The sequence below is a fragment of the Atractosteus spatula genome (genome assembly GCF_055471065.1).
Source record: "Atractosteus spatula isolate fAtrSpa1 chromosome 16 unlocalized genomic scaffold, fAtrSpa1.hap1 SUPER_16_unloc_2, whole genome shotgun sequence".
Taxonomy (NCBI): domain Eukaryota; kingdom Metazoa; phylum Chordata; class Actinopteri; order Semionotiformes; family Lepisosteidae; genus Atractosteus; species Atractosteus spatula.
Window position 1 is genome coordinate 418,233 of NW_028296632.1, and position 16,504 is coordinate 434,736.

Genomic DNA, 16,504 nt, shown 5'->3' on the forward strand with positions numbered 1-16,504 from the left:
CATTTCTTTCCAAGGCAGCGGGTACAAGCGATCTCGCGTTTTAAAACCACCAGGAAAAGCAGAAAAGCACTTTTCCTTGCTTGCGCCGGCACACAACGACGTGAGGAGGACACCGTAGTCGGCAGGATTCGAACCTGCGCGGGCAGACCACAATGGATTTCTAGTCCATCGCCTTAACCACTCGACCACGACTACAGCAAGCGTCGCCGTTGCTGCGTTCTTGCTACAATTTCACATGGATCGCGAGGCGCCGGCGGAAACCTTTTTCAAAGTCGTTCTCCATTAAAAAAAAAACCTTTCCAAAATACAAGCCTTGCAGACAGACACGCCTCAGAGGACTTAAGGGTGGCTTCATGTGGGAATGATAAAGTCTCCCCGTCCGGACAGGAAAATGGCACTTTGTTAGACACAAAGAAACAATCAACAACAGACAAATGTCCACAAGCATTTAAGAAGCCGCACCATGTTCTTGCTACAATCTCACACGGATCGCGAGACGCCGGCGGAAATCTTTTTCAAAGTCGTTCTCCGTTAAAAAAAAAAACCTTTCCAAAATACAAACCTTGCAGACAGACACGCCTCAGAGGACTTAAGGGTTGCTTCATATGGGAATGATAAAGTCTCCCCGTCTGGACAGGAAAATGGCACTTTGTTAGACACAAAAAAACAATCAACAACAGACAAATGTCTACAAGCATTTTAGAAGCCGCACTTGAAATAGCTCTTACATTCGTGTTAGACGCAGGAATCGCCTTTTTATTGACGCTCTTACAAACGCCATGGAAAGCAAAACAAAGCAAAGCAGAGCAGAACAAAACGAACAAAATAAAACCCTCATGTCCTGCACTTGAATATAATGCCGTTACGTGCCGAAGCGGTATTGGACGTCATCCTAGCACTGCAACCCGGGGCGTACGGTATATGGGAACGAGCACACGTCACGAATCGTCTCTAATCACTCCCTGCACTGTAAGGCGCCTTGAAGCGTGCACCCTCAACATTCATCTTTGCGCATCTGTGAAAGGTAAACTCTTGAGCAAACTCTGAACCAGACGCTCAAACTCCAGCTAGCATTAGGGGTAGCATTCCCACGCTACTTGAACACTTTGTTTACGCTCAGTGCTGGATTTTGGGAACTTTAGGACGAGTGGGACTTTTCTCCTATCTGTCAATTCGTTTTGTTTTGGAGACTCTTGGCTGTCAGTGTTGTATAGTGCAGCGTGAAGAAAACGTTTTCGAAAACTGTGCCGGCTCAAAAGTTGTAAGAAATCCTCTCCAGCTCTTTTAAGTCTCTTCAGTTTTGTCATTTAAAGTGAAACTAGATGTATAACTGGAGCCTAACTTATGCAAATGGTGAGGCTCCAGTTCGACATCTAGTTTCACTTTATATGACAGAAGTACGTCAGACTGCGCCGGACTGGGGGATCACTTCCGGTTATTTTTACCATCTTAAATATTTGAAATCCTCCCCTATGCAATTGTGACACTTCATCTTGGCTCCACCTAGGACACTCTTCAATCTTCCATCACTTCTCTCTTCTCCCGCAACACTCTCGTCTGTCGGCAGTATGTGGCGTCTTTGCATTACCACCAATCTCACCACAGCAAGAAAGCAACGTGTTTTGTCAAGAGAGGAGGAGACTGAGAGGTATGTCTTAACACCGATACTACAGTGCTTAAGTACTGCTCACGTACATGTTTCTTGGTTCATATTATGCATTTCATACGGTCAAATTACTTTTGAGCAACTAATAAGAAGCGCGAAACGGTATGCGTTTTAGTTTCGTTTTGTGCTATGACCCGTGGATTGATTAGAGATATCAAGTACATACAAGTCATTTTTTAAATGTTGTAGTTCGTCTTGAAAAAATGTTACGAGTACATCATCTATCAACAATTACACAGGTTCTGTTTCCATATTGCGGATTTTGGTTACGTAATATTATTTTCTAGATTTCACGTTGTGAATATATGATTTGGGCAAACAGAGCCGCAAAGAAGTACATTATGGGTTGTTGTTGTTTTTTTTGCAGTTTTATCTAGAACAAGCGATGCTTAAACCTTTGTCTGATTCTTGTGAAACTATCCACACGACAGTTACAGTACCTAGGAATTGACTTCAGTGATGTCACTGATGGGATGTTTCTAAAAATCCATCCTCTGTAAAACGTCTTCTCTAGTTGTCCTGCATATGTATTCGCTAATGAAGCTGTGTGTTCTGAGCCTGGATCTCTACATTTCTGTATGAACCAGCTTAGAGGGCTAAAGACAGCTTGTGTTTAAATTGAGTGTAAGGCAATTTATGCTTCTAAAGTCATGGTCAGCATTTATTATTGTACTGTGCTGTAAACTTGTTCTGTGCCTAGTCACATTATTTTATAGCGTTTTTATAGTGTTATCAAATCCGGTGGCGCTGTGTGTTAGTTTCCTGACTCCCATGTCACATGGTCTGTGATTGAAACCTGTGAAACCGGTTTAATTCGTCACAGCCAGCACTCCGGCAGAGAGGGGGTTGTGCTCGTAAAGTAGAAGCAGGCGAGATTTCCAGCGAAAGACACCTCCCCCCCACCCTCATACGATTCGCATTGTAATTACACATTGTAATTGTATTACACATTGTACACATGCTTAAAAGAGAAGAGAGAAAACGCAAGCCTTCTTCAGGTGTGAGGGTCTTCTGCTCAGAATGAAACGCTAAAATGTAATGTAGGCTCTGAATGGGTTCAATTATGATTTGGGCTTGATTAAGGTCGCTGCCTTTCATCTAAAACCCTACTTGAATCCTTCGAAACTAAAAATTAGTGTTAGTGAGTTCTAAATAAAGAGGTATCCAGGTAACAGTGAAATGGGCGGACAGTCTGGGGAGATCGCCCGTTTTCCATGTAAATAGTTCCCTGGTTCCGCACCCCTTGGTGTTTCTCTCGCTCTCTCTCGGGTCACCTGATCATTAGCTCGAAAGATTTCAGTGCTTTGTGTATATTCTAATGGTAGTGGGGGCAGGGTGTGTGGGAACAGGTTTGGTTGAAATTGCATTGGAGATCTATGTTCTTCACACCTGAAACATTTTCTCTGAAAGCATTTTCTTCGCAGTTTAACCGATCTTGTTACAGCATGTTACAGTTTACTATTATTAACCATATTAATTTTAAGTGCTTAATGCCATTTTTTGACCAGGCACGAATATTCTTAAGTCCATATCTTCGCAAGGGAATCAGTGCGAATTGCAATACTAATTAAATTAAAACTACTAACTACTAACTAATACTAATTAAAACAAACCAGAAACGTGTTGTTCTGTGTAATGACATTACAAGTGGAAAGATTGCAGATTTTAATCGTCTTTAATTTTGTTACGTTATACATTTTAGAAACGTTTCATCCATACAAAGACCACAAAACTATTTTCGATTGTATTTCTGAATAGTATGTTACACTTAGTTCACTGTTTTAAATACATCTAATTAAGAAAGTTAGGTGTTAGCATAAACTATTAGCAATCAATAATATTAAATTTAGCACTGTAATAAGCTGTTGCACTTTCCCCCGCATCTTGTAAAAATATAATTTCATTGTTCAAATATACATTAAGTCTGACTATCATATAATAAGTTAAATACAAAACTAAAGAAAAAATAGGGTTAAATATAATTCAAAATATTTTGCTAACAATGTTAACTGTTTATGAATAATAAAATGTATTAACTAAGGAGTAGGATGGCACAGTTGTTAGTATGTTTTTTGTTTTGTTTCTTTTTCATAAATACAACAGTAGTACCTGATGTCTCAGTGGCTTTCAAAATTAAATCATGCATGCAAACCTGTGAACTAGAAAGATAACTAAGATATCCATTCCTTTCTAATGGTGGCGAAGTGGTTAGCATTGCTATCTTGCAGCACTGGGGTCCTAGGTTCAATTCCTGCCATCCTGTGTGTGTGGGGTTTTTACATGTTCTCTCTGGGTTACATGGTTTTTCTCCATATGTGTGATATGACTCCCTCTCGCACTCCAAAACATACTGGTAAGTTAATTGGTTTATGGGAAAACTGGCCCTGGTGTGTGTGTGTTTGTGTCTGTCTGTCCTGTGATGGACTGGCGCTATGTCCAGGGTGTATTCTGCCTTGTGTCCGTTGCTTACTGGGATAGGCTCCAAATCCTCTGTACTGGATAAAGAGATTAGAAATGGATGGAAGTAAAGGCACTGTGTGGATGGAACTATACACAGTGTTAGAAACCCACGATGAAATGGCAGCATCTCACTGAGAATAAAATATTTTATAGTGCTGGCTTAAGGAAACAGCCTTTCCACCTCTCTTGCACATCAGTATCCATACCTAGTTATTTAAACAAATTGCCTCTAATTATAAACATCTTAATATGCTGGCTCTGTGGATCCGCATCAGCTATGTTTGCCCACTCCTTCAATTCATGTGCATCCAACACACAGTTCAATGCCAGCAACTACACATAATCTAAAATACAATCCTTATTTCAGTATCTATGTAAACATATAGTCTGTTAACTTCATCATCTTCATTAAAAGTATGCCTAACCCCATTAGGAAGTGTTCTTGTTATAAGTGTATTCCTCAGCTTTCCCCAAATTATCTTCTTCTTGCCAACATCTCTAGTCTTTTATCCTGCAATAACTCAGCCAACACTTAAATCTCCAAAAGCTGCTTGTGTTAATTTCTTTAAATCACAAATATCATGTGTAAATACTGGCCATGTAATACTCTGCATTGTGGAATAATAGTTTATTTTAAAGGGAACTAGAGAAATCAAGAAAGGCTTTTTTTCTAGAATTAATAAATGCACATCCTGTTCACTGGGGAAATTAAATCCACACTGAGCAATCTTCAATATGTTCAGAATATGACAGCAAGAATCCTATCAGGGATGCATTACACCTGTTTTCAAGTCCTTGCACTGGTTACCTATCAGATTTCGAGTCAACTTCAAAATCCTTATCCTCCTTATACAGATGCAGCCATTCAAAGTGCGCGTTACAGACACGTACCGCAGGTGGCGTCGCTCAGTGTGACGCAAGATGACGCGTGGCACCGCAGTACGTGATTGGTTGACCAACAGGGGCACTCGTGGTCCGTTGGTCTGTCGTAGAAAGACTTACAGTACAGTAAACGTCTTTGCTGTGCCCGTTGTAGATATTGAATTTTACCACTGAAGGGAAATCTTAGTAGCTGAGCATAAAAAGAATAGGAGCATACTGTAACGCGTGTGAAGGCCATAAATGATATTAATTTTGGAACATAAACATACAGTATATAGCTGGTCTTGGTACTTTAAAGAAAAAAATACACACCAGTATTCCATTTCTCCCTAACGATTTTAAGCATCGAAGTATTTAACTAGCATGTGAAATAGCGTGTGAAAAAGTGGTAGTTTTAAGCTTTTCTGCTAATATAATATGGAATCGCGTATCTAAAGAATTTAATAACGGTATTCGTGTGCTGCGACAGGGCTGTGTAGGGCTGTTTCGCCTGCCTGTTCATGTGTGCTGTCTTGTAGCCGACTGGTCTAGGTGCGTGACTACCAGCTGGCAGGTTGTGTGTTCGAATCCAGCTGGTGCTAGACTCTTCTTTTAACAAACATTTCTTCGAAAAAATAGAATAGCGATATTATGGACAATCAATTGACTTTTATATTTCAAAATATCGCAACATGATCGATATTTGCGATATTTTGAACATATCTTCCCTCCTGACAGTGGCTCCTGCTTCTATTGTGTGTGTGTGTGCAACAGAGTAAATTTTTATAGAGAAATGGAGGCTGGACAGTATGCGTTACAATATAAACATTTATATTGATTTAAATCGTGTTCTGATTTAAATCGCAAACGCGTGTTTAATTATATGTGTTTTTTAATCATAATCAGGCTAATGCAACATAAATTGATACAGTATCTTTGTCTTCTAAGTATCTTAATAAACTTTCAGCATAGCTTTCTACCCGTCAAGATTTATATTTCTTGGGATTTTGGGATCAAATGTGGAAGGATTAGATTATAATCGTTTTTATTTGTCAAATACGTGATTGTATTTCTGAATGTTATGTGACACCTACAGCAGTTCACTGCTTTAAATACATCGAATTAAGAAAGTTATGTGTAGCACTTTAGAACTTTTTTCTGAACCAGGGAAAATCTGATCATGTTTCTCTATAACAATAATAAAAAACTTTATTTTACATATCGCCTTTAAAAGTGGCATCTCAAAGCAATACAGTAGATCGAAAAACAGTTAAAAGGGACCAAATTAAATACCAGACAATCGCAAACGCGTTTTCAATAAAATTATTTTATTCATTCAGCAGTTTGTGAGAGGGACATCCAGCAGGGAGAGACACACACACCGGTTTTCATTGACAAAATTGTTTTTTTTCAATTCCTCTTGTCTAACAGGAATGTTTTGTTTGTGGACAGACTGTTAGACAAGAGGAAAAGACCGCCTCCTCCTACGAAGCATTAATCGCGTATCTAAGGAAAATTGCAGTATACCTTTGTTCATGCACATCATTATACAGTACAGTATCTCAATTTGTATTTCGATTAAAAAAAATCGTTTGCCCAGCCACTACAGTTGTTATTGTTTTTATCCTGTAAAGCGTTTCCTTTTTCTGCGTTTTCCATTTCCTTTTTCTGATCACTCGCTTTCTGGATACACATCTCACCTGTCCTGTTCTTTGTTTTCCTGGTTTGCTGATTATGCCTGCTGCGGTCCACTCCTACCCTCACACCTAAAGAATACTATTTTAAATTTCTTGGCGCAGTTCATTAACCCTTGTATGTGCTGTCCGCGCCGAAAATGCAATTAAAAAAAAGTCAAAAAACGCGCTCAAAATACAATTTATAGCTTAATAAGATACACTCCACAGGCAAATTTAATTGTGTGTTAGTTTCCTGACTCCCATTATTTAAACTGCGACACTGATCATTCATCTCTAAATAAACTTTATTTTATATAGCGTTTTATGCGAATAGGTAATTAGATTGCTCATAAACCTAATCGCTTTTTCTACATAAACACAGCGTGATTGCTCTCTGAAAATGCTTTTCCTTTATTTTTAAAGTAGGCTCAGATTTCAACTATAGATCGTATTATTATAAACTTTCTTGGAAAAATGTATTTTATGTAAACCATGTTTGCTATTAATTCATTTAGGGCTAAAATACGTTCATTGTCTTCCAATCGAGTCGAGTTGACATTGGAAGCCTGCCACACCCGGACTGTTAAACCAACGCATTAGCACGTCAAAGCCCGTATTGGTATTGAGCCAGTATTGTCTTTAGTATTCCCCCCCTCTCCCCTCAATTCAATTCAATTCAAGGTGTTATATTTGCATGACAGATGGGTACAAGCAGTGTTGGGTATGTATATTGTAATGCTTTCGGCAGACAGGCACTGTGTAAGAGCCGGCGCACCAGAGGAGCGCACTGAGGGAGCGTCTGCATTTATAACTTAGTTTTTAAAATTAGTCAAGCAATATGAAGCATCTCCTTTTACGTTTAAGTCCCTTAAATACATTGAGCCAGCCACTACTGTTGTTATTGTAGTGGTTTGTCATCACTTAAGATTGCTTTTGATACCATCCTTACACAAAGCAGAAGGGAGATCTTAGTGCCTAAGCATAAAAAGAATAGGAGCATACTGCAACGCGTGTGAAGTCCATAAACGATATTAATTTTGGAACTTAAACATACAGTATATGGCTGGTCTCGGTACTTTAAAGAAAACATACACACCAGTATTCCATTTCTCCCTAAACATTTTAAGCATCGAAGTCTTTAACTAACGCGATACCGGAGTCAACAAGCATACTTTTAGAATTTGATTAAAAGGGAATATAATATGGAATCGCATATCTCAAGAAATTAATAACGATATAATTATATTCATGTTGCAAAAGAACTGCAACGGACATAAAAACTCCCTTGCCTTTAACAGAGCGTTCCATAATTTCTAACTACGAAAATGCCAGGTGAAAGGATTTGTAAACATATTTTGTTAAAGCGAGTCAGTTTTTTCCGCAACACATAAAAGACATTTTTCCAAGAAAGTTTAGCCTTTGTCACTAATGAAACCACTAAATAAAGACATAAATCTAGAAATCTTAAGATTTGTTTTATTTAATGTTGGTAGCAGGATGAACTGTCAGAGTGTATATTTTGTCGCAGAGTTGCTGCAAGATGTTAACAGTGAAAAAGGTATTTAGAAATGAGTTATTTCAAGATGAAAATTTTCAGAATAATTGCAAATCTAGCAGGATAGAGAAAGCACAGAAAACTGGCAGTTAGATTGATCAGACTAGTATGAAAAGTCATTTAGCAAAGGGAATGAGAAGAGTGACAAACTAGTATACTTTAGATCTTTTTAAATCTGATCATGTTTCCCTATAACAATAATAAAAAACTTTATTTGATATATCACCATTAAAGGTGGCATCTCAAAGCAATACAGTAGATGTAAAAACAGATAAAAGGACCACAGATTACAAAGTAAATGCATATAAGAAAGACAAGCAGTTAGAGGTGCTACCAAAATTAGAAAATGAAGCAGATACAGACACTAAGTCTTCTGAAAAGAAAGGTTCTGAGGTTAGATTTAAACTGGCCCTGGTGTGTGTGTGTTTGTGTCTGTCTGTCCTGTGATGGACTGGCGCTATGTCCAGGGTGTATTCTGCCTTGTGTCCGTCGCTTACTGGGATAGGCTCCAAATCCTCTGTACTGGATAAAGAGATTAGAAATGGATGGAAGTAAAGGCACTGTGTGGATGGAACTATACACAGTGTTAGAAACCCACTATGAAATGGCAGCATCTCACTGAGAATAAAACATTTTATAGGGCTGGCTTAAGGAAACAGCCTTTCCACCTCTCTTGCACATCAGTATCCATACCTAGTTATTTAAACAAATTGCCTCTAATTATAAACATCTTAATATGCTGGCTCTGTGGATCCGCATCAGCTATGTTTGCCCATTCCTTCAATTCATGTGCATCCAACACACAGTTCAAAGCTAGCAACTACACAAAATCTAAAATATGAGCTCTACTTGCCACTTACAATACCAACAGTACCAGCTAACTTTAGTAGTGACATTTTCATGGATCTTTTTAACAATAAAATTTACAACATCAGACTTCAGACACAATTAAACAGGGCTCAAAAAAGTCTGGTACAAACATTTTCAGCATGGAATAAACCTTTACTTTAATGGTATAAACCTTAAATGGATTCATATTCTCAATAAGATTTGGTGCTCAGTAACATGACTTAGAAACTGACAGAAGACATACGTATCATGCTTATCCTTCTATTTTTCATAATTGTAAACTCCTTAAGGCAGTTACATTTTCTCTGTTCTGACCTGGAGTTACAGAGAAATTTAAATTCTAATAAGAGATTTGTAATGAGGAAAGTCATACCAATCACTCATACCAGGATTTGCAATCACAATACAAATACTTTCTTTCTGTATGTGTTTATTTTGCAGTTTGAGTCTATGGCATTCCTTTGGGGGTCTATACTCCAAGGCATGACTTTTTTATGGGAACATGACATTTTTTTAAAGTCTTTTAATGCAAGCTTCATATAAACCCTTAGCAGTGGTTACTGTCTGGAGCAGGTACTTGAATGGCACAGATTCATTGAAATGATTCAATTTCTTTTGAAAATATTTGGGATAATACATATTCCAGAAATCACAGCCGTTGAATTATCCAGAAATTAATTTCTCTCAGGGTGTATTTAACCCCTCATGGATGGCATTGTATGAAATGAGTTTGAAGTTCCCCATTTGCCTCTATTATGAGATGCTGTGGACACTATTTTATACATTTTAGGAGTGTCCATAGGAAGGTATGTTCTAGAAAGAGTGAACTTCTGTTTTGCCATTATTTTTAATAGGGGCGTTACATGTTTACACTTGGTGCTCCTACTAGAGGAGAGGATATGATTAATCTAGGCTTATCACAGAAACTGAAACACATCTGGTTGGTGAGTCTACTGTGGGTAAAATGTTACTGGTACCGCATGTTGTAAAGCTCGGTATTTTCTCTCTTGGCCTGACTTTTTTTAATGTCTGAGTGTTAGAATCCATGTTGTTGCTGGTAAGGGAATGGTAGGTGCTGTGATTGACACAGTCAAAGCCTTGTACAGAGATACCATTGTAGCTGTTTGACAGTATTTTAGATGCCCTTAGTTAAAAGCATGGGAGGAAGTACTGCCAAGGGAAGGGGGGGGAGCAAGGATTTTTTCTTTGATTTTGTGAGGTTATTTTTTGTTATATTGTGTTTCAGAAAGCAAGAAAATAAGATTTACTGTATGATAAAAAGAGAAAGAGCTGGAGTAGATCCTCAGATCAGTTTGCTACCAGCAATCAAACAAAAAAATGGAAAGAATTGTCTCCTCCTGATTGGAACCTTTCTTACTGTCTTATTATAATTTATCAGGCTATCTTTTAATTTCCACTGAGAGAAGGAAGTCACTTGTCATGCAGCTATTTTATTCTTCATTGCACAATATGCTCTAAGTTAGCAAATGAAACATGAAATAAATCAAGAATACGATTAACATGAATGTATAAACATCCAAACTATACTTTATCACATTTAATTATTGGGTTAGCTTTTTATTGAGCCAAAATGTTATAAATGTGTGAACGTCTGTAAAATGGAAATATTTATATTTTTCTCTTTTCTGTTACCTGCCTGACAGCATTTTGTATCCCATTCAGTATATTACTGGAAAATATTAGACCCAACCTAAAGAATTCATGGGGGTAGTGGGACACAGTACTGCAAAGAGTCTCCTAAAGGGACAGAGCTATTAGTACTTATGTGTTTGAGTCTGGAGAATATAGTAAACTCTAAACATTAAGGGAATGCATGGAATCGGAAAATATAAATTGCATAGTACACAAGACTTAACTGGTTTTATTCTAGGAAAGCAGACAAGACTGAGTCATGGGACTCAGAGGATCCAAGGCTAGACTGAGTATAATAGGCTTCGGGCTTCTATTGTGACATCTACTGTAAATTACAAAAATGTTAAAAGTAAACAAAATAAAGTAACTAGAATATGGTCTGAAATCACCCCTTTAGACACCCCTTTTACTTCACTGGAGTCAGATATGAAAGGCAATAGTCTCCCGTTCTGTCTGCTGTGTGTTGCAGCAGAGGGACTCCCTGCAGCTGAAAGGGGCAGAGTAACTTGCATGCCCTCTAGTACAGTTTACACATGCACGACTTTAAAAGCTAGCAAGACAGGTTTCGATTCACATTAGCTGGCGAGCCTTGTTAAAAAACGAATGATAATGTAACATGCCACTGTTCATGAACAAAGTTATACTGAGATTTCCTAAGATACGTGATTAAAAAATAAATAAATAAAAATTTGAATCTCCTGCGGAACACATTCCATAAGAATCAGCGGTTTTACAGTATATATCGCCTTTAAAGGTGGCTTCTCAAAACGCTTTACGGGATAAAAACAACCAGAACAGCAGCAACAACAATATTGTATTTCGTTGCATTTTGAAAACCAAGTAATAACTTAACTATACAGTACGTGCAAACGTTTCGTATGTTGCTGTCGTGAATGCCTGCGTACCCATAAGTATTTTATTTGCCTTGAGTCTGTCTACAGTATCTCTGTCCCACTACCCCCCTCTCTCCCTCAATTCAATTCAATTCAAGGTGTTTTATTTGCATGACAGATGGGTACAATTCTTGTTGGGAATGTATACTTTGATATTTACACCCGGCGCGGCACCGAGGGAGCGTCTGCATTTATAACTTGGTTTTTAAAATTAGTCAAGCAATATGAAGCATCTCCTTTAACTTTTAAGTCCCTTAAATACATTGAGCACAGCTTTCTCACCATCCTTACACAAAGCAGAAACTGTCCGATGACTCACAGTACAAGTGGAAAGATTACAGATTTTAATCGTCTTTAATTTTGCCTGTGGAGTGTATCTTATTAAGCTATAAATTGTATTTTGAGCGCGTTTTTTGACTTTTTTTTAATTGCATTTTCGGCGCGGACAGCACATACAAGGGTTAATGAACTGCGCCAAGAAATTTAAAATAGTATTCTTTAGGTGTGAGGGTAGGAGTGGACCGCAGCAGGCATAATCAGCAAACCAGGAAAACAAAGAACAGGACAGGTGAGATGTGTATCCAGAAAGCGAGTGATCAGAAAAAGGAAATGGAAAACGCAGAAAAAGGAAACGCTTTACAGGATAAAAACAATAACAACAGTAGTGGCTGGGCAAACGATTTTTTTTAATCGAAATACAAATTGAGATACTGTACTGTATAATGATGTGCATGAACAAAGGTATACTGCAATTTTCCTTAGATACGCGATTAATGCTTCGTAGGAGGAGGCGGTCTTTTCCTCTTGTCTAACAGTCTGTCCACAAACAAAACATTCCTGTTAGACAAGAGGAATTGAAAAAAAACAATTTTGTCAATGAAAACCGGTGTGTGTGTCTCTCCCTGCTGGATGTCCCTCTCACAAACTGCTGAATGAATAAAATAATTTTATTGAAAACGCGTTTGCGATTGTCTGGTATTTAATTTGGTCCCTTTTAACTGTTTTTCGATCTACTGTATTGCTTTGAGATGCCACTTTTAAAGGCGATATGTAAAATAAAGTTTTTTATTATTGTTATAGAGAAACATGATCAGATTTTCCCTGGTTCAGAAAAAAGTTCTAAAGTGCTACACATAACTTTCTTAATTCGATGTATTTAAAGCAGTGAACTACTGTAGGTGTCACATAACATTCAGAAATACAATCACGTATTTGACAAATAAAAACGATTATAATCTAATCCTTCCACATTTGATCCCAAAATCCCAAGAAATATAAATCTTGACGGGTAGAAAGCTATGCTGAAAGTTTATTAAGATACTTAGAAGACAAAGATACTGTATCAATTTATGTTGCATTAGCCTGATTATGATTAAAAAACACATATAATTAAACACGCGTTTGCGATTTAAATCAGAACACGATTTAAATCAATATAAATGTTTATATTGTAACGCATACTGTCCAGCCTCCATTTCTCTATAAAAATTTACTCTGTTGCACACACACACACAATAGAAGCAGGAACCGCTGTCAGAAGGGAAGATATGTTCAAAATATCGCAAATATCGATCATGTTGCGATATTTTGAAATATAAAAGTCAATTGATTGTCCATAATATCGCTATTCTATTTTTTCGAAGAAATGTTTGTTAAAAGAAAAGTCTAGCACCAGCTGGATTTGAACACACAACCTGCCAGCTGGTAGTCACGCACCTAGACCAGTCGGCTACAAGATAGCACGCATGAACAGGCAGGCGAAACAGCCCTACACAGCCCTGTCGCAGCACACGAATACCGTTATTAAATTCTTTACGCGATTCCATATTATATTAGCAGAAAAGCTTAAAACTACCACTTTTTCACACGCTATTTCACATGCTAGTTAAATACTTCGATGCTTAAAATCGTTAGGGAGAAATGGAATACTGGTGTGTATTTTTCCTTTAAAGTGCCGATTCCTGGAATCTGACTGGCTGACACCCCTCTGAAGTGGTTCCATAAAATCTGGTATACGGAAAAGAAAGCGTTGATAAATACAAGTGTCTTTTAATACACTCTTTGCTGTGCTCTTGAGGATCCTTGTGATATTTTAAGCTCTAGTTGAATGATAGGTGTCGCATTTTAAATCATTTTCGTAGTTAGAAATTATGAAACGCCCTGTTAAAAGCAAGGAAGTTTTTATGCCCGTTGAAGTAAAACAAAATGCCTGACAAAGTATGGCTTGGACAGATTCCAAGTGCTTGTACAAATGTGCTAAAGAAATTATACTTTGAGTATACAGCTTGTCCAAAGTCATCCATTATTAATACTATTAGTAATATCTTCAGTAAAGGCTTTGATGCATAAATATTTCTGATAAAGGTAGGTTGTGTACTTTTGTCCAACTGAGCAATCTTGCTTTCATAAAATATACCAACATTTTAATGACTGATGATTAACATGCTGTAATACACAGTTCAAAATTAAAGGCTCAAATGCTGTACATGAGAGGTTAAGCTCCCCCTGGCGGTTTTACAAGGCGACGCCGGATAGTTAACCACGTGACACCACGTTAACTGCGTCATACTGCGTGATACTGCGACACGCCCACCGGGGTATGCCGCGAAATACCTCACTCATTTTGAATGGCTGCATCTGTATACTGTCCTACAACTGTTATTATTGATCACCGAATTATTGTACTTGACATGACTTCATTCAGCCTTTCCTGAACGTCTATGACAGGCAGAGAGAGTGCTGTTTCTGGTGCGATCTTTTGCAGCTGACATTTCACTGTTTTAAACGAACAAGAAATTAGATTGCTCATAAATCAGTTATTCTATATAAACACAGCGTAATTGCCCTCCGAAAATCCTCTTTTTCTTGTTCGTTTTAGAGACCTTGATCGAAACTGATTTTAGATGTCAGAAAGGATTTATTTTCTCTGTATTTCCTACATTGCTTTGTCGAGATTTTAACTTTATATCTAACTTTATATCTAGGCTCAGATTTCAACTATAAATCGTACAGTAATTAATAGCAGTAAATACTGATGTTTTGCGCCCTCTTACCACAAAAATATATGTTTTGTAGTTGGGATTAACTTTATTTCGTACGCGTAGCTACTCCGATTCGGACACCGAACAGTTAAAGATGGCGGCAAATCAGACACCCAGAGAGGGGGCGTCTTCTCGCCTCCATAACTAAAATGCCAAATAGGAGTGGCTTAAGCGACATACACAGTCGTGTAACTGACAGTTTGAGGTAGCCTATCGTGTAAATTTCGCTTTGTTGCTGATAGGTTAAGCTTTCGAAACTCTGCCCCAAAGTCATGTGACTGATTTTTCGCCCTGTTTCGTTGGTTAAACGCAATGATCACAAGCACCACCATGGTAACTGGGATGTGTAGTTTTTAATTCCGTTTGAATTATAACTGTACGTACTGTCTTCATATTTGGCCAGGGCTTTAAAGAGAAGGCGCGCCAAAAAATTTCGGTGCCGTCGTCTCCGCTTTAAAGGTACCCCCGTGCTGGAAGAATTTGACCTCGGAACGTTTGCCCAGCGTAGTTATAGTGGACATAAAAACAAGAGTTCGCTGGCATTATATCCTAGAAGACACAGACCGGCACCAGACCGGTAAATGCTTGATGAACTAGGGATTGGACAGTTTCCAAGTGCTTGTACAATCGATGGAAATGTTCAAATAAATGTGCAAAAGAAATAAACAAAATAATCATTTATTTCTTTATCATATTAGCTAGCTAATATCCTCTCTTTGCTAGTTAGTGGCTGTGTTTCTGCGTTGGGTAGCAACGGGTGACTGTTCTCAGGCGGAAGATGTAAACAGCTTAATTTTCGTGTTAAATAATTTTTAAAAATTAAAATTCATTCTATACAGCAATCACATATTTGGGTACCGTTTCATACAACTTTCATGCTTAAAATGTTTAGGGAGAAATGGAAGACTGGTGTGTATTTTTTCTTTAAACTATCAAGACCAGCCATACACAGTACAGTTAATGTACATACAGTAATGTTTATGTTCCTAAATTAATATCGTTTATGACCTTCAGATGCGTTATGCTCCTCTTCTTTTTATGCTCAGCTACTAAAATTTCCCTTTAGTGGTAAAATTCCATATAAATATTCAAAACTAAGCAGATTGAAATGTGCACAGTAAAGACATTAGATGATTAAATCTTTTCACTACCAACCAATGCACCACGAGTGCCACTGTCGGTCATTTTGGCCAGCCAATCACTTACCGTGGTGCCCTACGGTGCCCTGCGGGTTGGTTACTGTACCACGGGTTTTTACCGCTCATTTTGAATGGCTGCATCTGTAGGTTGTCTCTCGCAGTGTTCAGGAATTGCATTCCGAAACTGAGTCAGATCAAAAGTTGTAAGAAAAGCACCTATGGTGTCGGTTCGAACAGCTTTATTGATTCGATGTTAAAGGCCGGAAATGGGGCACAAGACACGCGACCGCAAAAAGCGTCGCCATCTGCTTCCAGCTGCAAAATGCCGTTTGCAGACGCTGAAGCATTTGAACTTGAACTTTATTGCCATATGTAACCGGTACTGGTACAATGGAATTCTTACTTACAGAAGGTCTCTCGATTGTAAAACAAGTGTAAAAAACAAGACAAAGTGCAAACAGTGCATCAAGACAATGTACAAACAAACAATAGACAATGTGCAAGTAAACATGTAGACATTTCTTTCCAAGGCAGCGGGTACAAGCGATCTCGCGTTTTAAAACCACCAGGAAAAGCAGAAAGGCACTTTTCCTTGCTTGCGCCAGCACACGACGACATGAGGAGAACACCGTAGTCGGCAGGATTCGAACCTGCGCGGGGAGACCCCAATGGATTTCTAGTCCATCGTCTTAACCACTCGGCCACGACTAC

The 16,504-nt window shown here is 38.2% G+C and overlaps 1 non-coding gene across 1 annotated transcript; it reads right to left on the reverse strand.

Annotated features, from left to right (window-relative positions):
* Positions 1-16,422: 16,422 nt before the first annotated feature.
* On the reverse strand, positions 16,423-16,504 carry trnas-aga (transfer RNA serine (anticodon AGA)). Its single transcript has one exon. It is a non-coding gene; the product is annotated as a tRNA-Ser (tRNA).